Genomic DNA, 27,737 nt, shown 5'->3' on the forward strand with positions numbered 1-27,737 from the left:
GGGAGGCAGCGGCGGGAAATTCCAAGAAGCAGCGGGCAGCGGGAAATTCCCAGGAGCAGCGGGAAATTCCCAGGAGCAGCGGGCAGCGAGCGAAGGAATCTGCAGGCAGGAGGCGGCAAAGGCAGGCAGGAGCGGCAGCAGTGAGTGGGGCAACCAAGCCCTGTGGAGGGCTGAGCGGTCCACACCAACAACCACACACACACAACCACACACACACAACCACACACATACACAACCACACACACAGAACCACACCCACAACCACACACACAACCGCATACACACAACCACACACATATACAACCACACAAAGCCACACACACAACCACACACAACCACACATCCACACACACCCACGACCACACACACCCATAACTGCACCTAAAACCACATAACCACACACACAACCACACAAATGCAACCACACACACACAACCACACACACAACCACACACACACAACCACACAAACCACCACACACACACAACCACACCCACAACCACACACAACCACACATACACAACCACACACACAATCACACACACACAACCACACACACAACCACACAAACAACCACATACACAACCACACCCACAACCATACCCTCAACCACACCCACACACAAACACACACACAACCACACACCCACAACCACACCCACACACCCACAACCACACAACCACACATACCCACACAACCACACCCAACCACACCCACAGAACCACACACACAACCATACACACAACCACACACACAACCACACACACAACTACACAAACACCCACCCACCCACAACCACACCCACACACATACACAACACAAAACCACACACACAACCACACATCCAAACACACTCACAACCACACCCACACCCACAACTGCACCCACAACCACACAACCACACACACAACCACACACACAAGCACACTCACAACCACACACACACAAGCACACACAACCACACACACACAACCACACACAACTACACACATACAACCACAACCACATACAACCACAACTATACACACAACCACACACACACACAACCACACACATACACAACCACAACACACAACCACACACACAACCATACCCACAACCACACCCCCACAACCACACCCACAACCACACCCACACAACCACACCCACCAACACACACAACCACACACCCACAACCACACCCACATACCCACAACCAGACCCACACAACCATACCCAACCATACTCACACAACCACACACACACAACCACACACACAACCACACACACTACCACACACGCACAACCATACCCACAACCACACACAACCACACACACAACCATACACACAACCATATACACACAACCACACACACACACACAACCACACAAACAACCACACACACAACCATACCCTCAACCACACCCACACAACCACACCCACACATGCACACACAACCACATACCCACAACCACACCCACACACCCACAACCACACCCACACCCACACAACCACACCCACCCACACAACCACACCCAACCACACCCACAGAACCACACACACAACCATACACACAACCACACAGAACCACACACACAGCCACATACAGAACCACACGCACAACCACACCCAACCAGACACAACCACACAACCACACACATACACAGCAACACAAAACCACACACCCAACCACACACAAACACACACAACCACACACACAACCACACAAACAACCACACAGACAGCTACCCACCCACAACCACACCCACACAACCAGAACCACACCCAACCATACCCACAACCACACACAACCACACACAACCACACATACACAATCACACACACACAACCACACACACACACAACCACACACACAACCACACACACACATAACCACACACACAACCACACACACAACCACAACATACAACCACACACACAACCACACACATCCACACACAAAACCACACACACAACCACACACACACACAACCACACACACAACCACACACATACACAACCACACACACAGAACCACACCCACAACCACACACACAACCACACTGTAGGAGAGTAGGGTCTGCTATCCTATGGTCACCCCAAATTTTTGCTTTTTGCTTCACTGGTTTTTGACATATTGAGGCTGTGGTCCTGCCAATCAGACCCCCAGCCTGCTGTTCTCTCTACTAAATTAAAACTATGCACCCTAGGTGCATAACCAATTGGAAGTGGATCACCCTGTCAGCCCCTGTACCAGTGTACACTAGGTACCCAGGGCATTGGTGTACCCAAGGCCTGCCAGGGGCTGAAGCATGTATTATGCCACCCCAGGCTTGGCCTAACAATCTGACACAACTGGCTGATCACTCAGCTGGGGTAAGTTGGTGTAATCCCCTCTTACTTAGGTGTAGTATACCTATACCTAACCTTAAATGGGACACCTGGTAACCTATAAGTCACTCCTATGGCAGGCCTTAACAATCCTGAAGGCAGAGTGCTTGGTTCCATGTGAGATGGTGCTCTGGCATGAGCTGAGCCTGTCTGCAGTGGTCGGAACAACTTCCTTCTACTGTTTCCAGATATCGTCATACCATATACTCTTAAGTGCATTATGAACCTCGCGGTTAAATGCTATCTTTGGTTTGGCTTTATCAAAACATGTCGAGTAAGGTGTCATACGAATTGGAATACTAACCCCTCGCCAATTCTGGCGACGGGGTTAGCATTCCACCCTTCTAGAGGGACACGACATGTACAGTACCTGAAACCCGGGTAAAATCAGACAGAGCCTCAGCTCCACAAAATGGATTCTGCCACCACAGACACAAGTCTGCCCTCCTGCTGCTGGGAGTCCTTCCAGCTTGGGAGGTGTGGACAAAGGGTTTCCTGCCAGGGGAGGTGCATGCACCACCCCAGACAGGATTTTGTGTATTGGTCAGGTAGGGCTTGAAAGAAACCAGACATGCCTGTGGCTCACAAGGAGCCTCGGTGCATATGCCAGTTCAAACCGGTCCTGGGGCACACCAGTCCCGGGCCTGGGGCGAGCTGGACAAAGGATTGGGGGTGTAACCACCCCCCTTCCTGGTCCCACCCATAGGGAGGGACCTAGCAGGTAGTCCGGCCCCTAGAATCCGCTTAAAGGTAGGAGCTGTGTCCTAAGACTTCAGACATCCTGGAATCAACTTGAAACTAAGAAGAAGACGGGAACTTCGACATTCTGCTGCACAGAAGACTGAAGGAAATCTCCCCTGTGGTCAGGGAGTGACCACCTTGCTAACGCACGCACCATCCAGCGAATCAACGTCTGCTTTGCCGCCGCCTCCCGCCGGAGCCCGAGCCCAGAGACTGACAAGACCTGGACCTCCAGACCTCTCACCGCCCGATCCACAGTCCCTGAAAAGAGGAGACCCGTGGAGGCAACGAGACACGTGGAGTGTGAGAAGTTGGCCTTGTATATGATGCTCACTAGTTAAAGTGATCACCTTGTACCATGCCAAGCAACCCTTATGGTGTGGTTGTAAGTCAACCTTTTCGGACTAGCTGCCCTAGTGGTAGCGTAGGCTAAGCAGTCTTTGAGGCTAAACTCGTGAAGCGTGTTAAGCCAGCTGTTTTACCAAATGCAACCCCCTTTTATACCAATGAAAGGACACCACACAGATATATATTCAAAATATATATGTATTTATTTCTCAAAGTAACCCCTAGTCTCTTTATGAGCACAGGAGCACAAATCGTCAAACAAGATTACAGTAGAATACACAGAAGTTGCACTTTATATGGATAGGCCCTGGTGGCCGCTCGAACCATATACTAAAATAGTGGTATAAGTACCACGAACAGAAAAGGGAAAAGGCCTAGGGCCTCTAGAATTGCTGGGCCTACAAGGAGCTAACTTCAGTTAGTGACCAGGAGGTCCACGGGTGGCGTGTGCAGAGCAAATAGTCACACGCGTGCTCCCATAGGTTTCAATGGGTGCGTAAAAAGTACAAAGTTACTGCAAAGAGGATCTTCCGGATGGACTAGGAACTCAAGATTTGGAAGACAGGCACTAGAGATGTAATACTACACTTGGGCACAGGAGTGCCAGCTTTACCTCACCCACAGGAAGCGGGTGCATAGGCCTCGAAGTGCGTCGGGTTTCTTCTATCTGTTCCGTGGAGCCTGAAGACAAAGATGCTGCAGGCGGTCGGTCCGGGAGAGATGCGTTGGATCCAAGGGTGGATCGGAGATGTTGAAGACCTGTAAGCAGAGGGGACAGTGTTCACAGTCACTAGCCAGTGACCAGCGTGGCACCAGGTGGGTACCAGGCAATGTCGGGTGCAAACAGGAAGAAAGGTGTAGCTTGTCTCTGCAGCCACGTGGTCCCTGGAGGTGGACGACGTCCAGGAGTCGGTTCACGAGCTGTCCCATGCAGGCTCTCGCTGTCGGCGGTGTCGGCGACTTGATCGAAGCAAACAAGCCTTGGCAAAAGCAATTGTTGTAGGAGATGAAATAAGCTGATGGTTCTGACCAGCAAGGTCAGAAGGACTGCTCCTTTGGAGGGGAGCAAGGGCCAGTCTGGAGCAACCAGACCAGTGGTGTATTTCGTGAAGTTCGTCGCCAAGATGGCTACTAGCCAGCGGGCCAGCAACCGGTTAGGCGCATCGAGTGGCAAAATGCAGAAGGGCCCCACGCAGATCGTGGAGATGCTGGAGGGCTCACCTTTGGTGCAGATGCTGCTCGAGGGTTGGGCTTCTCAGATCCCAAAGAACAACTTGGAGGGAGCCTCGGTTGTTGCACTTGCAGCTTGTCGTCGTCGTTCCAAGATGGCTGGCTCCACGTGTCTCGTTGCCTCCACGGGTCTCCTCTTTTCAGGGACTGTGGATCGGGCGGTGAGAGGTCTGGAGGTTCAGGTCTTGTCAGTCTCTGGGCTCGGGCTCTGGCGGGAGGCGGCAGCAAAGCAGACGTTGATTCGCTGGATGGTGCTTGCGTTAGCAAGGTGGTCACTCCCTGACCACAGGGGAGATTTCCTTCAGTCTTCTGTGCAGCAGAATGTCGAAGTTCCCGTCTTCTTCTTAGTTTCAAGTTGATTCCAGGATGTCTGAAGTCTTAGGACACAGCTCCTACCTTTAAGCGGATTCTAGGGGCCGGACTACCTGCTAGGTCCCTCCCTATGGGTGGGACCAGGAAGGGGGGTGGTTACACCCCCAATCCTTTGTCCAGCTCGCCCCAGGCCCGGGACTGGTGTGCCCCAGTACCGGTTTGAACTGGCATATGCACCGAGGCTCCTTGTGAGCCACAGGCATGTCTGGTTTCTTTCAAGCCCTACCTGACCAATACACAAAATCCTGTCTGGGGTGGTGCATGCACCTCCCCTGGCAGGAAACCCTTTGTCCACACCTCCCAAGCTGGAAGGACTCCCAGCAGCAGGAGGGCAGACTTGTGTCTGTGGTGGCAGCATCCATTTTGTGGAGCTGAGGCTATGTCTGATTTTACCCGGGTTTCAGGTACTGTACATGTCGTGTCCCTCTAGAAGGGTGGAATGCTAACCCCGTCGCCAGAATTGGCGAGGGGTTAGTATTCCAATTCGTATGACACCTTACTCGACATGTTTTGATAAAGCCAAACCAAAGATAGCATTTAACCGCAAGGTTCATAATGCACTTAAGAGTATATGGTATGACGATATCTGGAAACAGTAGAAGGAAGTTGTTCCGACCACTGCAGACAGGCTCAGCTCATGCCAGAGCACCATCTCACATGGAACCAAGCACTCTGCCTTCAGGATTGTTAAGGCCTGCCATAGGAGTGACTTATAGGTTAACATGTGTCCCATTTAAGGTTAGGTATAGGTATACTACACCTAAGTAAGAGGTGATTACACCAACTTACCCCAGCTGAGCGATCAGCCAGTTGTGTCAAATTGTTAGGCCAAGCCTGGGGTGGCATAATACATGCTTCAGCCCCTGGCAGGCCTTGGGTACACCAATGCCCTGGGTACCTAGTGTACACTGGTACAGGGGCTGACAGGGTGATCCAACCAATTGGGTATGTACCTAGGGTACATGGAGTCCATTTTAATGAGAGAACAGCCAGGCTGAGATCCTGAATAGCAGGATCTCAGGCCAACTAAGTCGAAAAACCAGCTAGACACTAGGCAAAAATTTGGGGGTAACCATAGTCAGATATCCACCTTCCTACATGGAGCCAGCCATCTTGAAACGACCACGACAAGCTGACAAGTGCAACAACCGAGGCTCCCTTCAAGTTGTGCTTTGGGATCTGAGAAGCCCAACCCTCGAGCAGCATCTGCACCAAAGGTGAGCCCTCCAGCATCTCCACGATCTGCGTGGGGCCCTTCTGCATTTTGCCACTCGACGCGCCCAACCGGTTGATGGCCCGCTGGCTAGTAGCCATCTTGGTGACGAACTTCACGAAATACACCGCTGGTCTGGTTGCTCCAGACTGGCCCTTGCTCCCCTCCAAAGGAGCAGTCCCTCTGACCTTGCTGGTCAGAACCATCAGCTTATTTCATCTCCTACAACAATTGCTTTTGCCAAGGCTTGTTTGCTTCGATCAAGTCGCTGACACTGCCGACAGCGAGAGCCTGCGTGGGACAGCTCGTGAACCGACTCCTGGACGTCGTCGACCTCCAGGGACCACGTGGCTGCAGAGACAAGCTACACCTTTCTTCCTGTTTGCACCCGACATTGCCTGGTACTCACCTGGTGCCACGCTGGTCACTGTCTAGTGACTGTGAACACTGTCCCCTCTGCTTACAGGTCTTCAACATCTCCGATCCACCCTTGGATCCACCGCATCTCTCCCGGACCGACCGCCTGCAGCATCTTTGTCTTCAGGCTCCACGGAACAGATAGAAGAAACCCGACGCACTTCGAGGCCTATGCACCCGCTTCCTGTGGGTGAGGTAAAGCTGGCACTCCTGTGCCCAAGTGTAGTATTACATCTCTAGTGCCTGTGTTCCAAATCTTGAGTTCCTAGTCCATCCGGAAGATCCTCTTTGCAGAAACTTTGTACTTTTTACGCACCCATTGAAACCTATGGGAGCACACGTGTGACTATTTGCTCTGCACACGCCACCCGTGGACCTCCTGGTCACTAACTAAAGTTAGCTCCTTGTAGGCCCAACGATTCTAGAGGCCCTAGGCCTTTTCCCTTTTCTGTTTGTGGTACTTATACCACTATTTTAGTATATGGTTCGAGCGGCCACCAAGGCCTATCAATATAAAGTGCAACTTCTGTGTATTCTACTGTAATCTTGTTTGACGATTTGTGCTCCTGTGCTCATAAAGAGACTAGGGGTTACTTTGAGAAATAAATACATATATATTTTGAATATATATCTGTGTGGTGTCCTTTCATTGGTATAAAAGGGGGTTGCATTTGGTAAAACAGCTGGCTTAACACGCTTCACGAGTTTAGCCTCAAAGACTGCTTAGCCTACGCTACCACTAGGGCAGCTAGTCCGAAAAGGTTGACTTACAACCACACCATAAGGGTTGCTTGGCATGGTACAAGGTGATCACTTTAACTAGTGAGCATCATATACCAGGCCAACTTCTCACATTGGTGAGCAGCGGTTGGATTTGAGCTTGCTGTGTTTTACCATTGTAATCTCTTGGTTACCAATTGAAAGATCACATAGGTACCTGTAGGTACATATAAAACAAGATTAGATATACATAAGTTCTACTGAACTTAGTTGTTGTAGAGCAAAGGGAGTAGCACACCCTGACTACAACTACTAGATAGGTTTAGTAGGTAAACCCAAGTGTAGGTAGATTGCAACACATCCACCCACACTTAAGAGCAATGGCTGGGGCAGAGGGGTCCACTGTACCTATCTCTGTTGAGAGTGACCCCCAGAGGGCACCATCCATCTTTGCTACCCTTAACCAGAATGAGCTCAGGCATTTGGCAACTCTTAGAGGCCTTAAACAGCCCAAGAACCCTACCTCTGCTGAGCTCAGAGAACTCTTGCAAAATGATGAAAATCAGAGAGAGCTCAAGAAAGCTTCCCAGTTAGCCCCCTTAGGGTCAGGAACAGGAGGCCCCCCTTCTGAAGATGCTACAGAAGTACCCCTTTCCAATAGCCATCCCTTAGATGAGAACCATACTACAGAGGAGGAAAGTGGGGAGGATACAGAGAGTAGTGATGATGAAGGGAGAACTAGCCCAGTGCCAAGTGTTATACTTGGCCCAGCTAAACTAAGGCTATTGGGGACTGACAATGGGATCATCCCATTGGATCTCCCCAGTGGACTTAACCAGGGGCTTGGGAGGAAAAGGAATCGCTCAGGTGACTCTAATGCTTCTCATGCCTCTAGAGGCTCTCAAGGTCACTCCAGGAAAAGGATGACCACCCCTCAAAGGAGGGAACATGAGGCCAGAATGCAGGAAGCCCAGCTGAGGATCAGGAAGCAGGAGCTAGAAGTAGCCCTGATGGAAGAAAAACTGAACAAGGCAAGGCAACCTAGAGAGAGTGGGTCTATACCCACTGGTGGCAGCATTGTCCCTAAGGACAAAGATAGGGTCTTTGATAATAGGAACCTGTCTAAGGTTGTGCCCCCCTACAAAAGTGGGGATGACATCCACAAATGGATAACTGCTCTTGAGAGAGCCTGCAAATTACAGCAGGTTCCTGAAGACCAGTGGGCAGCAATCCTCTGGCTCTCCTTTGAAGGAAGGGGCAGAGACAGACTCCTCACTGTTAGAGAAGAGGATGTCAGAAATTACAGAGTCCTGAAGAGTGTCCTAGTTGATGGGTTAGGCTTAACCACTGAACAGTACAGGTTAATGTTCAGAGACACCCAAAAGACACAGACTCAGGACTGGTCTGAATACATTGAATGTGCCACTAAGGCTTTGGAGGGTTGGTTGCTGGGAAGTAAGGTATCTGATTTTACAGGATTGTATAATTTGATGATGAGAGAACAGATTTTAAATAACTGTCAAAACCAGCAACTGCATCAACACTTGGTTGACTCTGATCTGACCTCTCCCCAAGAATTGGGAAAGAAGGCAGACAAATGGGTCAGAACCAGGGTTAAGCAAAATAACCAGAACCAGGGCCAAGGGGGTGATCAGAAGAAAACAGACCAAAAGGGTGGAGATCAGAAATCTAAAGACCAGAAGTCTTCAACAGGGCCCCAAACTACTGCTAAGGAGGGTGGGTCCCAACAACAATCCAAGGGAAAGAAGAAAGAAGGTCAAAAGAAACCCTGGTGCAATCATTGCAAAAATACAACTCACTGGACTAGTGATTGCAAAAAGGGTGGAGCCCCCAACACTGTTGCCCCTAAGGCACCTGCTCCCAGTACTACTGTTAGCAGTGTTGGTCCCCAGACAAAGGGTGTAGTGGGAATCACTATGGGAACTGAAGGAGATTCTGACTTAGACAGAACCCTGACACAGGCAGTCTTGATCTGTGATGGGGACATTGATTTGTCCCTGACTGTGAGCCCAAGTAACCTGGGCAAGTACAGACAGACTCCTTTAATAAATGAAAAAGTGGCTCAAGCCTACAGGGACACATGTGCCAGTGTCACTATGGTGACACCAGGCTTTGTGGACCCTGGACAGTACATACCAGGTGAGAATTACCTGGTGACCAATGCCAGCAATGCCACTACTTCACATAGTGTGGCAGTTGTTAACTTCTCATGGGGTGGGGTAACTGGCCTCAAAAGGGTTGTGGTTAGTGCAGACCTCCCTGTAGAATGTTTGTTGGGCAATGACCTAGAGAGTTCTCTATGGTCAGAAGTGGAGTACAGGACTCATGCAGAGATGTTAGGTATATCATCACATGTCCTTGCTGTGACCAGGTCACAGGCCAAAAAGTGCCTCACTGAACCTCAGGTCTTGGATCCTGGAACAATGGACCAAGCACCTACCAAGAAGAAGAACAGGAGGGTTAAGGCTGTGCCTTCCCCCCTGCCTCAGAGTGGTGATCAGCCTTCCCAGGAAGCTGATCTAGAGGACCCTGAAGGAACTGTCCCTGAAGAGCTTGAACCTGATCAGGTTGAGTTTCTGGGGACAGGGGGACCTTCAAGGGCTGACTTGAGGCAGGCTCAGTTATCCTGTCCCTCTCTTGAACCCCTCAGACAGCTGGCTGCTGCTGAGGCTGCTGGGAATGCTCAAGGTACCCATAAAGTGTATTGGGATGAAGGGCTCCTTTATTCAGAGGCTAGAGACCCCAAGCCTGGTGCTACCAGGAGGTTGGTTATACCTTTGCAATTTAGGGGCTTCCTTCTTACCTTGGCCCATGATATTCCTTTAGCAGGACACTTAGGCCAGAATAAGACTTGGGACAGGCTTGTCCCTCACTTTCACTGGCCTCATATGAATGAAGATACAAAGGAGTTTTGTCGCTCCTGTGTGACCTGCCAAGCCAGTGGCAAATCAGGTGGCACAACAAAGGCCCCCCTAATACCACTCCCTGTGGTGGGGGTCCCCTTTGAAAGAGTGGGAATAGATATAGTGGGTCCCATGGATCTTCCCACTGCATCTGGGCACAGATTTATACTGGTGGTAGTGGATCATGCCACCAGGTATCCAGAGGCAATTCCCCTTAGGACCACTACAGCTCCTGTTGTGGCCAGGGCCCTGCTGGGAGTATTCTCCAGAGTGGGGTTTCCTAAGGAGGTAGTTTCTGACAGAGGTACCAACTTCATGTCAGGATACTTGACAGCTATGTGGAAGGAATGTGGTGTCAACTACAAGTTCACCACCCCTTATCACCCACAATGCAATGGGCTTGTTGAGAGATTCAACAAGACCCTAAAGGGTATGATCAAAGGATTACCTGAAAAGCTCAGGCGAAGATGGGACATCCTTCTACCCTGCCTTCTGTTTGCTTACAGAGAGGTCCCACAAAAAGGAGTTGGCTACAGCCCCTTTGAATTGTTGTTTGGGCACCCTGTAAGAGGCCCACTGTGTTTGGTGAAGGAAGGATGGGAGTTACCTCTCAAAAAGCCTAAGCAAGACATAGTGGACTATGTACTTGGTCTCCGCTCCAGGATGGCTGAGTATATGGAGAAGGCATCCAAAAACCTTGAGGCAAGCCAGGCCTTACAGAAAGCTTGGCATGACCAAAAGGCTGTCTTGGTTGAGTGTCAGCCAGGACAGAAGGTATGGGTGTTGGAGCCAGTGGCCCCAGCAGCACTCCAAGACAAATGGTCTGGACCCCATACAATCCTGGAAAAGAAGGGAGAGGTCACCTACTTGGTAGACCTAGGAACTCCCAGGAGTCCCCACAGTGTACTCCATGTTAACAGGCTTAAAGCATATGTTGACAGGGCAGACATGGGCTTGCTCATGGCTACAGATGAGGGACAGGAGGAAGAGAGTGACCCTCTCCCAGACCTGTTGTCTCAGAACCCTGAAGATGGCTCAGTTGAAGGAGTGACCCTTGGAGGCAACCTCACTGGCCATCAGCAGACTGAATGTAGACAGGTTCTACAATCATTTTCACATATGTTTTCCTTAATACCTAGTCAAACTGACTGGTGTACCCATGTGGTGGACACTGGTGACAGTCTGCCTGTAAAGAACAAGCTTTACAGACAACCTGACCACGTCAGGGACTGTATAAAGGCTGAGGTACATAAAATGCTGGAATTAGGTGTCATTGAACCCTCAGAGAGCCCCTGGGCTAGCCCAGTGGTTCTGGTCCCCAAACCTCACACCAAAGATGGCAAGAGAGAGATGAGGTTCTGTGTGGATTACAGAGGACTCAATGCTGTCACCAGGACAGATGCACACCCTATTCCAAGGGCAGATGAGCTCATAGACAAACTAGCTTCTGCAAAGTTTTTGAGCACATTTGACTTAACAGCTGGCTATTGGCAAATCAGATTAGCTGAGGAGTCTAAGGCCAAAACAGCATTCTCAACCCCAGGTGGGCACTACCAGTTTGTGGTGATGCCCTTTGGTCTGAAGAATGCACCTGCCACCTTCCAAAGGCTGGTGAACCACGTCCTTACTGGGTTGGATGACTTTTGCGCAGCATATCTTGATGACATTGCTGTCTTTAGCTCCACCTGGGAGGATCACCTGATCCACCTGAAGAAGGCTCTTGAGGCTCTGCAAAGGGCAGGCCTCACTATCAAGGCTACTAAGTGCCAGATAGGGCAGAGTAAGGTTGTATATTTGGGCCACCTTGTAGGTGGGGGCCAAGTTCAACCACTGGAGAGTAAGATACAATCCATCAAGGACTGGTCTCCTCCAACCACCCAGACTCAAGTTCGAGCTTTCTTGGGCTTGACTGGGTACTACAGGAAGTTTGTTAAGAACTATGGGTCCATTGTGACTCCTCTTAATGATCTGACATCCAAGAAGATGCCCAAAAAGGTTCAGTGGACAGTAAGCTGTCAAAAGGCATTTGATGACCTGAAGGAGGCCATGTGCTCTGCACCTATCCTGAAAAGTCCTGACTACTCCAAAGAGTTTATTGTCCAAACAGATGCTTCTGAGTTGGGTGTGGGAGCTGTGCTGTCACAACTTAATGTAGATGGTCAAGACCAACCCATTGCTTTTATTAGCAGAAGGTTGACCCCCAGAGAGACGAATTGATCAGCTATTGAGAGGGAGGCCTTTGCTGTGGTGTGGGCCCTGAAGAAGCTGAGGCCATACTTGTTTGGCACTCACTTCAAGATTCAGACCGACCATAAGCCCCTCTTATGGCTAAATCAGATGAAGGGTGAAAACCCCAAACTGCTTAGGTGGTCCATTTCCCTACAGGGGATGGACTTTACAGTGGAGCACCGGCCAGGTACTGACCATGGGAATGCAGATGGTCTCTCCAGGTACTTCCACTTAGGACATGAAGACGAGACTGGTCAAGGCTAGTTTAATGTCCCTGCGTTTTGGGGGGGGGGTTGTGTAGGAGAGTAGGGTCTGCTATCCTATGGTCACCCCAAATTTTTGCTTTTTGCTTCACTGGTTTTTGACATATTGAGGCTGTGGGCCTGCCAATCAGACCCCCAGCCTGCTGTTCTCTCTACTAAATTAAAACTATGCACCCTAGGTGCATAACCAATTGGAAGTGGATCACCCTGTCAGCCCCTGTACCAGTGTACACTAGGTACCCAGGGCATTGGTGTACCCAAGGCCTGCCAGGGGCTGAAGCATGTATTATGCCACCCCAGGCTTGGCCTAACAATCTGACACAACTGGCTGATCACTCAGCTGGGGTAAGTTGGTGTAATCACCTCTTACTTAGGTGTAGTATACCTATACCTAACCTTAAATGGGACACCTGGTAACCTATAAGTCACTCCTATGGCAGGCCTTAACAATCCCGAAGGCAGAGTGCTTGGTTCCATGTGAGATGGTGCTCTGGCATGAGCTGAGCCTGTCTGCAGTGGTCGGAACAACTTCCTTCTACTGTTTCCAGATATCGTCATACCACATACTCTTAAGTGCATTATGAACCTCGCGGTTAAATGCTATCTTTGGTTTGGCTTTATCAAAACATGTCGAGTAAGGTGTCATACGAATTGGAATACTAACCCCTCGCCAATTCTGGCGACGGGGTTTGCATTCCACCCTTCTAGAGGGACACGACATGTACAGTACCTGAAACCCGGGTAAAATCAGACAGAGCCTCAGCTCCACAAAATGGATGCTGCCACCACAGACACAAGCCTGCCCTCCTGCTGCTGGGAGTCCTTCCAGCTTGGGAGGTGTGGACAAAGGGTTTCCTGCCAGGGGAGGTGCATGCACCACCCCAGACAGGATTTTGTGTATTGGTCAGGTAGGGCTTGAAAGAAACCAGACATGCCTGTGGCTCACAAGGAGCCTCGGTGCATATGCCAGTTCAAACCGGTCCTGGGGCACACCAGTCCCGGGCCTGGGGCGAGCTGGACAAAGTATTGGGGGTGTAACCACCCCCCTTCCTGGTCCCACCCATAGGGAGGGACCTAGCAGGTAGTCCGGCCCCTAGAATCCGCTTAAAGGTAGGAGCTGTGTCCTAAGACTTCAGACATCCTGGAATCAACTTGAAACTAAGAAGAAGACGGGAACTTCGACATTCTGCTGCACAGAAGACTGAAGGAAATCTCCCCTGTGGTCAGGGAGTGACCACCTTGCTAACGCAAGCACCATCCAGCGAATCAACATCTGCTTTGCCGCCACCTCCCGCCGGAGCCCGAGCCCAGAGACTGACAAGACCTGGACCTCCAGACCTCTCACCGCCCGATCCACAGTCCCTGAAAAGAGGAGACCCGTGGAGGCAACGAGACACGTGGAGCCAGCCATCTTGAAACGACCACGACAAGCTGACAAGTGCAACAACCGAGGCTCCCTCCAAGTTGTGCTTTGGGATCTGAGAAGCCCAACCCTCGAGCAGCATCTGCACCAAAGGTGAGCCCTCCAGCATCTCCACGATCTGCGTGGGGCCCTTCTGCATTTTGCCACTCGACGCGCCTAACCGGTTGCTGGCCCGCTGGCTAGTAGCCATCTTGGCGACGAACTTCACAAAATACACCACTGGTCTGGTTGCTCCAGACTGGCCCTTGCTCCCCTCCAAAGGAGCAGTCCCTCTGACCTTGCTGGTCAGAACCATCAGCTTATTTCATCTCCTACAACATTTGCTTTTGCCAAGGCTTGTTTGCTTCGATCAAGTCGCCGACACCGCCGACAGCGAGAGCCCGCGTGGCACAGCTCGTGAACCGACTCCTGGGCGTCGTCGACCTCCAGTGACCACGTGGCTGCAGAGACAAGCTACACCTTTCTTCCTGTTTGCACCCGACATTGCCTGGTACCCACCTGGTGCCACGCTGGTCACTGGCTAGTGACTGTGAACACTGTCCCCTCTGCTTACAGGTCTTCAACATCTCCGATCCACCCTTGGATCCACCACATCTCTCCCGGACCGACCGCCTGCAGCATCTTTGTCTTCAGGCTCCACGGAACAGATAGAAGAAACCCGACGCACTTCGAGGCCTATGCACCCGCTTCCTGTGGGTGAGGTAAAGCTGGCACTCCTGTGCCCAAGTGTAGTATTACATCTCTAGTGCCTGTCTTCCAAATCTTGAGTTCCTAGTCCATCCGGAAGATCCTCTTTGCAGTAACTTTGTACTTTTTACGCACCCATTGAAACCTATGGGAGCATGCGTGTGACTATTTGCTCTGCACACGCCACCCGTGGACCTCCTGGTCACTAACTAAAGTTAGCTCCTTGTAGGCCCAGCGATTCTAGAGGCCCTAGGCCTTTTCCCTTTTCTGTTCGTGGTACTTATACCACTATTTTAGTATATGGTTCGAGCGGCCACCAGGGCCTATCCATATAAAGTGCAACTTCTGTGTATTCTACTGTAATCTTGTTTGACGATTTGTGCTCCTGTGCTCATAAAGAGACTAGGGGTTACTTTGAGAAATAAATACATATATATTTTGAATATATATCTGTGTGGTGTCCTTTCATTGGTATAAAAGGGGGTTGCATTTGGTAAAATAGCTGGCTTAACACGCTTCACAAGGTTAGCCTCAAAGACTGCTTAGCCTACGCTACCACTAGGGCAGCTAGTCCGAAAAGGTTGACTTACAACCACACCATAAGGGTTGCTTGGCATGGTACAAGGTGATCACTTTAACTAGTGAGCATCATATACCAGGCCAACTTCTCACATTGGTGAGCAGCGGTTGGATTTGAGCTTGCTGTGTTTTACCATTGTAATCTCTTGGTTACCAATTGAAAGATCACATAGGTACCTGTAGGTACATATAAAACAAGATTAGATATACATAAGTTCTACTGAACTTAGGTGTTGTAGAGCAAAGGGAGTAGCACACCCTGACTACAACTACTAGATAGGTTTAGTAGGTAAACCCAAGTGTAGGTAGATTGCAACACATCCACCCACACTTAAGAGCAATGGCTGGGGCAGAGGGGTCCACTGTACCTATCTCTGTTGAGAGTGATCCCCAGAGGGCACCATCCATCTTTGCTACCCTTAACCAGAATGAGCTCAGGCATTTGGCAACTCTTAGAGGCCTTAAACAGCCCAAGAACCCTACCTCTGCTGAGCTCAGAGAACTCTTGCAAAATGATGAAAATCAGAGAGAGCTCAAGAAAGCTTCCCAGTTAGCCCCCTTAGGGTCAGGAACAGGAGGCCCCCCTTCTGAAGATGCTACAGAAGTACCCCTTTCCAATAGCCATCCCTTAGATGAGAACCATACTACAGAGGAGGAAAGTGGGGAGGATACAGAGAGTAGTGATGATGAAGGGAGAACTAGCCCAGTGCCAAGTGTTATACTTGGCCCAGCTAAACTAAGGCTATTGGGGACTGACAATGGGATCATCCCATTGGATCTCCCCAGTGGACTTAACCAGGGGCTTGGGAGGCAAAGGAATCGCTCAGGTGACTCTAATGCTTCTCATGCCTCTAGAGGCTCTCAAGGTCACTCCAGGAAAAGGATGACCACCCCTCAAAGGAGGGAACATGAGGCCAGAATGCAGGAAGCCCAGCTGAGGATCAGGAAGCAGGAGCTAGAAGTAGCCCTGATGGAAGAAAAACTGAACAAGGCTAGGCAACCTAGAGAGAGTGGGTCTATACCCACTGGTGGCAGCATTGTCCCTAAGGACAAAGATAGGGTCTTTGATAATAGGAACCTGTCTAAGGTTGTGCCCCCCTACAAAAGTGGGGATGACATCCACAAATGGATAACTGCTCTTGAGAGAGCCTGCAAAGTACAGCAGGTTCCTGAAGACCAGTGGGCAGCAATCATCTGGCTCTCCTTTGAAGGAAGGGGCAGAGACAGACTCCTCACTGTTAGAGAGGAGGATGTCAGAAATTACAGAGTCCTGAAGAGTGTCCTAGTTGATGGGTTAGGCTTAACCACTGAACAGTACAGGTTAATGTTCAGAGACACCCAAAAGACACAGACTCAGGACTGGTCTGAATACATTGAATGTGCCACTAAGGCTTTGGAAGGTTGGTTGCTGGGAAGTAAGGTATCTGATTTTACAGGATTGTATAATTTGATGATGAGAGAACAGATTTTAAATAACTGTCAAAACCAGCAACTGCATCAACACTTGGTTGACTCTGATCTGACCTCTCCCCAAGAATTGGGAAAGAAGGCAGACAAATGGGTCAGAACCAGGGTTAAGCAAAAGAACCAGAACCAGGGCCAAGGGGGTGATCAGAAGAAAACAGAACAAAAGGGTGGAGATCAGAAATCTAAAGACCAGAAGTCTTCAACAGGGCCCCAAACTACTGCTAAGGAGGGTGGGTCCCAACAACAATCCAAGGGAAAGAAGAAAGAAGGTCAAAAGAAACCCTGGTGCAATCATTGCAAAAATACAACTCACTGGACTAGTGATTGCAAAAAGGGTGGAGCCCCCAACACTGTTGCCCCTAAGGCACCTGCTCCCAGTACTACTGTTAGCAGTGTTGGTCCCCAGACAAAGGGTGTAGTGGGAATCACTATGGGAACTGAAGGAGATTCTGACTTAGACAGAACCCTGACACAGGCAGTCTTGATCTGTGATGGGGACATTGATTTGTCCCTGACTGTGAGCCCCAGTAACCTGGGCAAGTACAGACAGACTCCTTTAATAAATGAAAAAGTGGCTCAAGCCTACAGGGACACATGTGCCAGTGTCACTATGGTGACACCAGGCTTTGTGGACCCTGGACAGTACATACCAGGTGAGATCTACCTGGTGACCAATGCCAGCAATGCCACTACTTCACATAGTGTGGCAGTTGTTAACTTCTCATGGGGAGGGGTAACTGGCCTCAAAAGGGTTGTGGTTAGTGCAGACCTCCCAGTAGAATGTTTGTTGGGCAATGACCTAGAGAGTTTTCTATGGTCAGAAGTGGAGTACAGGACTCATGCAGAGATGTTAGGTATATCATCACATGTCCTTGCTGTGACCAGGTCACAGGCCAAAAAGTGCCTCACTGAACCTCAGGTCTTGGATCCTGGAACAATGGACCAAACACCTACCAAGAAGAAGAACAGGAGGGTTAAGGCTGTGCCTTCCCCCCTGCCTCAGAGTGGTGATCAGCCTTCCCAGGAAGCTGATCTAGAGGACCCTGAAGGAGCTGTCCCTGAAGAGCTTGAACCTGATCAGGTTGAGTTTCTGGGGACAGGGGGACCTTCAAGGGCTGACTTGAGGCAGGCTCAGTTATCCTGTCCCTCTCTTGAACCCCTCAGACAGCTGGCTGCTGCTGAGGCTGCTGGGAATGCTCAAGGTACCCATAAAGTGTATTGGGATGAAGGGCTCCTTTATTCAGAGGCTAGAGACCCCAAGCCTGGTGCTACCAGGAGGTTGGTTATACCTCTGCAATTTAGGGGCTTCCTTCTTACCTTGGCCCATGATATTCCTTTAGCAGGACACTTAGGCCAGAATAAGACTTGGGACAGGCTTGTCCCTCACTTTCACTGGCCTCATATGAATGAAGATACAAAGGAGTTTTGTCGCTCCTGTGTGACCTGCCAAGCCAGTGGCAAATCAGGTGGCACAACAAAGGCCCCCCTAATACCACTACCTGTGGTGGGGGTCCCCTTTGAAAGAGTGGGAATAGATATAGTGGGTCCCATGGATCTTCCCACTGCATCTGGGCACAGATTTATACTGGTGGTAGTGGATCATGCCACCAGGTATCCAGAGGCAATTCCCCTTAGGACCACTACAGCTCCTGTTGTGGCCAGGGCCCTGCTGGGAGTATTCTCCAGAGTGGGGTTTCCTAAGGAGGTAGTTTCTGACAGAGGTACCAACTTCATGTCAGGATACTTGACAGCTATGTGGAAGGAATGTGGTGTCAACTACAAGTTCACCACCCCTTATCACCCACAATGCAATGGGCTTGTTGAGAGATTCAACAAGACCCTAAAGGGTATGATCAAAGGATTACCTGAAAAGCTCAGGCGAAGATGGGACATCCTTCTACCCTGCCTTCTGTTTGCTTACAGAGAGGTCCCACAAAAAGGAGTTGGCTACAGCCCCTTTGAATTGTTGTTTGGGCACCCTGTAAGAGGCCCACTGTGTTTGGTGAAGGAAGGATGGGAGTTACCTCTCAAAAAGCCTAAGCAAGACATAGTGGACTATGTACTTGGTCTCCGCTCCAGGATGGCTGAGTATATGGAGAAGGCATTCAAAAACTTTGAGGCAAGCCAGGCCTTACAGAAAGCTTGGCATGACCAAAAGGCTGTCTTGGTTGAGTGTCAGCCAGGACAGAAGGTATGGGTGTTGGAGCCAGTGGCCCCAGCAGCACTCCAAGACAAATGGTCTGGACCCCATACAATCCTGGAAAAGAAGGGAGAGGTCACCTACTTGGTAGACCTAGGAACTCCCAGGAGTCCCCACAGGGTACTCCATGTTAACAGGCTTAAAGCATATGTTGACAGGGCAGACATGGGCTTGCTCATGGCTACAGATGAGGGACAGGAGGAAGAGAGTGACCCTCTCCCAGACCTGTTGTCTCAGAACCCTGAAGATGGCTCAGTTGAAGGAGTGACCCTTGGAGGCAACCTCACTGCCCATCAGCAGACTGAATGTAGACAAGTTCTACAATCATTTTCACATATGTTTTCCTTGATACCTAGTCAAACTGACTGGTGTACCCATGTGGTGGACACTGGTGACAGTCTGCCTGTAAAGAACAAGCTTTACAGACAACCTGACCACGTCAGGGACTGTATAAAGGCTGAGGTACATAAAATGCTGGAATTAGGTGTCATTGAGCCCTCAGAGAGCCCCTGGGCTAGCCCAGTGGTTCTGGTCCCCAAACCTCACACCAAAGATGGCAAGAGAGAGATGAGGTTCTGTGTGGACTACAGGGGTCTCAATGCTGTCACCAGGACAGATGCACACCCTATTCCAAGGGCAGATGAGCTCATAGACAAACTAGCTTCTGCTACGTTTTTGAGCACATTTGACTTGACAACTGGCTATTGGCAAATCAGATTAGCTGATGAGTCTAAGGCCAAAACAGCATTCTCAACCCCAGGTGGGCACTACCAATTTGTGGTGATGCCCTTTGGTCTGAAGAATGCACCTGCCACCTTCCAAAGGTTGGTGAATCAAGTCCTTACTGGGTTGGATGACTTTTGCGCAGCATATCTTGATGACATTGCTGTCTTTAGCTCCACCTGGGAGGATCACCTGATCCACCTGAAGAAGGCTCTTGAGGCTCTGCAAAGGGCAGGCCTCACTATCAAGGCTACTAAGTGCCAGATAGGGCAGAGTAAGGTTGTATATTTGGGCCACCTTGTAGGTGGAGGCCAAGTTCAACCACTGGAGAGTAAGATACAATCCATCAAGGACTGGTCTCCTCCAACCACCCAGACTCAAGTTCGAGCTTTCTTGGGCTTGACTGGGTACTACAGGAAGTTTGTTAATAACTATGGGTCCATTGTGACTCCTCTTAATGATCTGACATCCAAGAAGATGCCCAAAAAGGTTCAGTGGACAGTAAGCTGTCAAAAGGCATTTGATGACCTGAAGGAGGCCATGTGCTCTGCACCTATCCTGAAAAGTCCTGACTACTCCAAAGAGTTTATTGTCCAAACAGATGCTTCTGAGTTGGGTGTGGGAGCTGTGCTGTCCCAACTTAATGTAGATGGTCAAGACCAACCCATTGCTTTTATTAGCAGAAGGTTGACCCCCAGAGAGAAGAATTGGTCAGCTATTGAGAGGGAGGCCTTTGCTGTGGTGTGGGCCCTGAAGAAGCTGAGGCCATACTTGTTTGGCACTCACTTCAAGATTCAGACCGACCATAAGCCCCTCTTATGGCTAAATCAGATGAAGGGTGAAAACCCCAAACTGCTTAGGTGGTCCATTTCCCTACAGGGGATGGACTTTACAGTGGAGCACCGGCCAGGTACTGACCATGGGAATGCAGATGGTCTCTCCAGGTACTTCCACTTAGGACATGAAGACGAGACTGGTCAAGGCTAGTTTAATGTCCCTGCGTTTGGGGGGGGGGGGGTTGTGTAGGAGAGTAGGGTCTGCTATCCTATGGTCACCCCAAATTTTTGCTTTTTGCTTCACTGGTTTTTGACATATTGAGGCTGTGGGCCTGCCAATCAGACCCCCAGCCTGCTGTTCTCTCTACTAAATTAAAACTATGCACCCTAGGTGCATAACCAATTGGAAGTGGATCACCCTGTCAGCCCCTGTACCAGTGTACACTCGGTACCCAGGGCATTGGTGTACCCAAGGCCTGCCAGGGGCTGAAGCATGTATTATGCCACCCCAGGCTTGGCCTAACAATCTGACACAACTGGCTGATCACTCAGCTGGGGTAAGTTGGTGTAATCACCTCTTACTTAGGTGTAGTATACCTATACCTAACCTTAAATGGGACACCTGGTAACCTATAAGTCACTCCTATGGCAGGCCTTAACAATCCTGAAGGCAGAGTGCTTGGTTCCATGTGAGATGGTGCTCTGGCATGAGCTGGGCCTGTCTGCAGTGGTCGGAACAACTTCCTTCTACTGTTTCCGGATATCGTCATACCATATACTCTTGAGTGCATTATGAACCTCGCGGTTAAATGCTATCTTTGGTTTGGCTTTATCAAAACATGTCGAGTAAGGTGTCATACGAATTGGAATACTAACCCCTCGCCAATTCTGGCGACGGGGTTAGCATTCCACCCTTCTAGAGGGACACGACATGTACAGTACCTGAAACCCGGGTAAAATCAGACAGAGCCTCAGCTCCACAAAATGGATGCTGCCACCACAGACACAAGTCTGCCCTCCTGCTGCTGGGAGTCCTTCCAGCTTGGGAGGTGTGGACAAAGGGTTTCCTGCCAGGGGAGGTGCATGCACCACCCCAGACAGGATTTTGTGTATTGGTCAGGTAGGGCTTGAAAGAAACCAGACATGCCTGTGGCTCACAAGGAGCCTCGGTGCATATGCCAGTTCAAACCGGTCCTGGGGCACACCAGTCCCGGGCCTGGGGCGAGCTGGACAAAGGATTGGGGGTGTAACCACCCCCCTTCCTGGTCCCACCCATAGGGAGGGACCTAGCAGGTAGTCCGGCCCCTAGAATCCGCTTATAGGTAGGAGCTGTGTCCTAAGACTTCAGACATCCTGGAATCAACTTGAAACTAAGAAGAAGACGGGAACTTCGACATTCTGCTGCACAGAAGACTGAAGGAAATCTCCCCTGTGGTCAGGGAGTGACCACCTTGCTAACGCAAGCACCATCCAGCGAATCAACGTCTGCTTTGCCGCCGCCTCCCGCCGGAGCCCGAGCCCAAGACTGACAAGACCTGGACCTCCAGACCTCTCACCGCCCGATCCACAGTGCCTGAAAAGAGGAGACCCGTGGAGGCAACGAGACACGTGGAGCCAGCCATCTTGAAACGACCACGACAAGCTGACAAGTGCAATAACCGAGGCTCCCTCCAAGTTGTGCTTTGGGTTCTGAGAAGCCCAACCCTCGAGCAGCATCTGCACCAAAGGTGAGCCCTCCAGCATCTCCACGATCTGCGTGGGGCCCTTCTGCATTTTGCCACTCGACGCGCCTAACCGGTTGCTGGCCCGCTGGCTAGTAGCCATCTTGGCGACGAACTTCACAAAATACACCGCTGGTCTGGTTGCTCCAGACTGGCCCTTGCTCCCCTCCAAAGGAGCAGTCCCTCTGTGTAGTATTACATCTCTAGTGCCTGTGTTCCAAATCTTGAGTTCCTAGTCCATCCGGAAGATCCTCTTTGCAGTAACTTTGTACTTTTTACGCAGCCATTGAAACCTATGGGAGCACGCGTGTGACTATTTGCTCTGCACATGCCACACTAGTTAAAGTGATCACCTTGTACCATGCCAAGCAACCCTTATGGTGTGGTTGTAAGTCAACCTTTTCGGACTAGCTGCCCTAGTGGTAGCGTAGGCTAAGCAGTCTTTGAGGCTAAACTCGTGAAGCGTGTTAAGCCAGCTGTTTTACCAAATGCAACCCCCTTTTATACCAATGAAAGGACACCACACAGATATATATTCAAAATATATATGTATTTATTTCTCAAAGTAACCCCTAGTCTCTTTATGAGCACAGGAGCACAAATCGTCAAACAAGATTACAGTAGAATACACAGAAGTTGCACTTTATATGGATAGGCCCTGGTGGCCGCTCGAACCATATACTAAAATAGTGGTATAAGTACCACGAACAGAAAAGGGAAAAGGCCTAGGGCCTCTAGAATCGCTGGGCCTACAAGGAGCTAACTTCAGTTAGTGACCAGGAGGTCCACGGGTGGCGAGTGCAGAGCAAATAGTCACACGTGTGCTCCCATAGGTTTCAATGGGTGCGTAAAAAGTACAAAGTTACTGCAAAGAGATCTTCCGGATGGACTAGGAACTCAAGATTTGGAACACAGGCACTAGAGATGTAATACTACACTTGGGCACAGGAGTGCCAGCTTTACCTCACCCACAGGAAGCGGGTGCATAGGCCTCGAAGTGCGTCGGGTTTCTTCTATCTGTTCCGTGGAGCCTGAAGACAAAGATGCTGCAGGCGGTCGGTCCGGGAGAGATGCGGTGGATCCAAGAGTGGATCGGAGATGTTGAAGACCTGTAAGCAGAGGGGACAGTGTTCACAGTCACTAGCCAGTGACCAGCGTGGCACCAGGTGGGTACCAGGCAATGTCGGGTGCAAACAGGAAGAAAGGTGTAGCTTGTCTCTGCAGCCACGTGGTCCCTGGAGGTTGACGACGCCCAGGAGTCAGTTCACGAGCTGTGCCACGCAGGCTCTCGCTGTCGGCGGTGTCGGCGACTTGATCGAAGCAAACAAACCTTGGCAAAAGCAATTGTTGTAGGAGATGAAATAAGCTGATGGTTCTGACCAGCAAGGTCAGAGGGACTGCTCCTTTGGAGGGGAGCAAGGGCCAGTCTGGAGCAACCAGACCAGCGGTGTATTTTGTAAAGTTCATCGCCAAGATGGCTACTAGCCAGCGGGCCAGCAACCGGTTAGGCGCGTCGAGTGGCAAAATGCAGAAGGGCCCCACGCAGATCGTGGAGATGCTGGAGGGCTCACCTTTGGTGCAGGTGCTGCTCGAGGGTTGGGCTTCTCAGATCCTAAAGCACAACTTGGAGGGAGCCTCGGTTGTTGCACTTGTCAGCTTGTCGTGGTCGTTTCAAGATGGCTGGCTCCACGTGTCTCGGTGCCTCCACGGGTCTCCTCTTTTCAGGGACTGTGGATCGGGCGGTGAGAGGTCTGGAGGTCCAGGTCTTGTCAGTCTCTGGGCTCGGGCTCTGGCGGGAGGCGGCGGAAAAGCAGACGTTGATTCGCTGGATGGTGCTTGCGTTAGCAAGGTGGTCACTCCCTAACCACAGGGGAGATTTCCTTCAGTCTTCTGTGCAGCAGAATGTCGAAGTTCCCGTCTTCTTCTTAGTTTCAAGTTGATTCCAGGATGTCTGAAGTCTTAGGACACAGCTCCTACCTTTAAGCGGATTCTAGGGGCCGGACTACCTGCTAGGTCCCTCCCTATGGGTGGGACCAGGAAGGGGGGTGGTTACACCCCCAATCCTTTGTCCAGCTCGCCCCAGGCCCGGGACTGGTGTGCCCCAGGACCGGTTTGAACTGGCATATGCACCGAGGCTCCTTGTGAGCCACAGGCATGTCTGGTTTCTTTCAAGCCCTACCTGACCAATACACAAAATCCTGTCTGGGGTGGTGCATGCACCTCCCCTGGCAGGAAACCCTTTGTCCACACCTCCCAAGCTGGAAGGACTCCCAGCAGCAGGAGGGCAGACTTGTGTCTGTGGTGGCAGCATCCATTTTGTGGAGCTGAGGCTATGTCTGATTTTACCCGGGTTTCAGGTACTGTACATGTCGTGTCCCTCTAGAAGGGTGGAATGCTAACCCCGTCACCAGAATTGGCGAGGGGTTAGTATTCCAATTCGTATGACACCTTACTCAACATGTTTTGATAAAGCCAAACCAAAGATAGCATTTAACCGCGAGGTTCATAATGCACTTAAGAATATATGGTATGACGATATCTGGAAACAGTAGAAGGAAGTTGTTCCGACCACTGCAGACAGGCTCAGCTCATGCCAGAGCACCATCTCACATGGAACCAAGCACTCTGCCTTCAGGATTGTTAAGGCCTGCCATAGGAGTGACTTATAGGTTAACATGTGTCCCATTTAAGGTTAGGTATAGGTATACTACACCTAAGTAAGAGGTGATTACACCAACTTACCCCAGCTGAGTGATCAGCCAGTTGTGTCAAATTGTTAGGCCAAGCCTGGGGTGGCATAATACATGCTTCAGCCCCTGGCAGGCCTTGGGTACACCAATGCCCTGGGTACCTAGTGTACACTGGTACAGGGGCTGACAGGGTGATCCAACCAATTGGGTATGTACCTAGGGTACATGGAGTCCATTTTAAAGAGAGAACAGCCAGGCTGAGATCCTGAATAGCAGGATCTCAGGCCAACTAAGTCGAAAAACCAGCTAGACACTAGGCAAAAATTTGGGGGTAACCATAGTCAGATATCCACCTTCCTACATGGAGCCAGCCATCTTGAAACGACCACGACAAACTGACAAGTGCAACAACCGAGGCTCCCTCCAAGTTGTGCTTTGGGATCTGAGAAGCCCAACCCTCGAGCAGCATCTGCACCAAAGGTGAGCCCTCCAGCATCTCCACGATCTGCGTGGGGCCCTTCTGCATTTTGCCACTCGACGCGCCTAACCGGTTGCTGGCCCGCTGGCTAGTAGCCATCTTGGCGACGAACTTCACGAAATACACTGCTGGTCTGGTTGCTCCAGACTGGCCCTTGCTCCCCTCCAAAGGAGCAGTCCCTCTGACATTGCTGGTCAGAACCATCAGCTTATTTCATCTCCTACAACATTTGCTTTTGCCAAGGCTTGTTTGCTTCGATCAAGTCGCCGACACCGCCGACAGCGAGAGCCTGCGTGGGACAGCTCGTGAACCAACTCCTGGGCGTCGTCGACCTCCAGGGACCACGTGGCTGCAGAGACAAGCTACACCTTTCTTCCTGTTTGCACCCGACATTGCCTGGTACCCACCTGGTGCCACGCTGGTCACTGGCTAGTGACTGTGAACACTGTCCCCTCTGCTTACAGGTCTTCAACATCTCCGATCCACCCTTGGATCCACCGCATCTCTCCCGGACCGACCGCCTGCAGCATCTTTGTCTTCAGGCTCCACGGAACGGATAGAAGAAACCCGACGCACTTCGAGGCCTATGCACCCGCTTCCTGTGGGTGAGGTAAAGCTGGCACTCCTGTGCCCAAGTGTAGTATTACATCTCTAGTGCCTGTCTTCCAAATCTTGAGTTCCTAGTCCATCCGGAAGATCCTTTTTCCAGTAACTTTGTACTTTTTACGCACCCATTGAAACCTATGGGAGCACGCGTGTGACTATTTGCTCTGCACACGCCACCCGTGGACCTCCTGGTCACTAACTAAAGTTAGCTCCTTGTAGGCCCAGCGATTCTAGAGGCCCTAGGCCTTTTCCCTTTTCTGTTCGTGGTACTTATACCACTATTTTAGTATATGGTTCGAGCTGCCACCAGGGCCTATCCATATAAAGTGCAACTTCTGTGTATTCTACTGTAATCTTGTTTGACGATTTGTGCTCCTGTGCTCATAAAGAGACTAGGGGTTACTTTGAGAAATAAATACATATATATTTTGAATATATATCTGTGTGGTGTCCTTTCATTGGTATAAAAGGGGGTTGCATTTGGTAAAACAGCTGGCTTAACACGCTTCACAAGGTTAGCCTCAAAGACTGCTTAGCCTACGCTACCACTAGGGCAGCTAGTCCGAAAAGGTTGACTTACAACCACACCATAAGGGTTGCTTGGCATGGTACAAGGTGATCACTTTAACTAGTGAGCATCATATACCAGGCCAACTTCTCACATTGGTGAGCAGCGGTTGGATTTGAGCTTGCTGTGTTTTACCATTGTAATCTCTTGGTTACCAATTGAAAGATCACATAGGTACCTGTAGGTACATATAAAACAAGATTAGATATACATAAGTTCTACTGAACTTAGTTGTTGTAGAGCAAAGGGAGTAGCACACCCTGACTACAACTACTAGATAGGTTTAGTAGGTAAACCCAAGTGTAGGTAGATTGCAACACATCCACCCACACTTAAGAGCAATGGCTGGGGCAGAGGGGTCCACTGTACCTATCTCTGTTGAGAGTGATCCCCAGAGGGCACCATCCATCTTTGCTACCCTTAACCAGAATGAGCTCAGGCATTTGGCAACTCTTAGAGGCCTTAAACAGCCCAAGAACCCTACCTCTGCTGAGCTCAGAGAACTCTTGCAAAATGATGAAAATCAGAGAGAGCTCAAGAAAGCTTCCCAGTTAGCCCCCTTAGGGTCAGGAACAGGAGGCCCCCCTTCTGAAGATGCTACAGAAGTACCCCTTTCCAATAGCCATCCCTTAGATGAGAACCATACTACAGAGGAGGAAAGTGGGGAGGATACAGAGAGTAGTGATGATGAAGGGAGAACTAGCCCAGTGCCAAGTGTTATACTTGGCCCAGCTAAACTAAGGCTATTGGGGACTGACAATGGGATCATCCCATTGGATCTCCCCAGTGGACTTAACCAGGGGCTTGGGAGGCAAAGGAATCGCTCAGGTGACTCTAATGCTTCTCATGCCTCTAGAGGCTCTCAAGGTCACTCCAGGAAAAGGATGACCACCCCTCAAAGGAGGGAACATGAGGCCAGAATGCAGGAAGCCCAGCTGAGGATCAGGAAGCAGGAGCTAGAAGTAGCCCTGATGGAAGAAAAACTGAACAA

The sequence above is a fragment of the Triturus cristatus genome, chromosome 1_1 (assembly GCF_964204655.1).
Source record: "Triturus cristatus chromosome 1_1, aTriCri1.1, whole genome shotgun sequence".
NCBI lineage: Eukaryota > Metazoa > Chordata > Amphibia > Caudata > Salamandridae > Triturus > Triturus cristatus.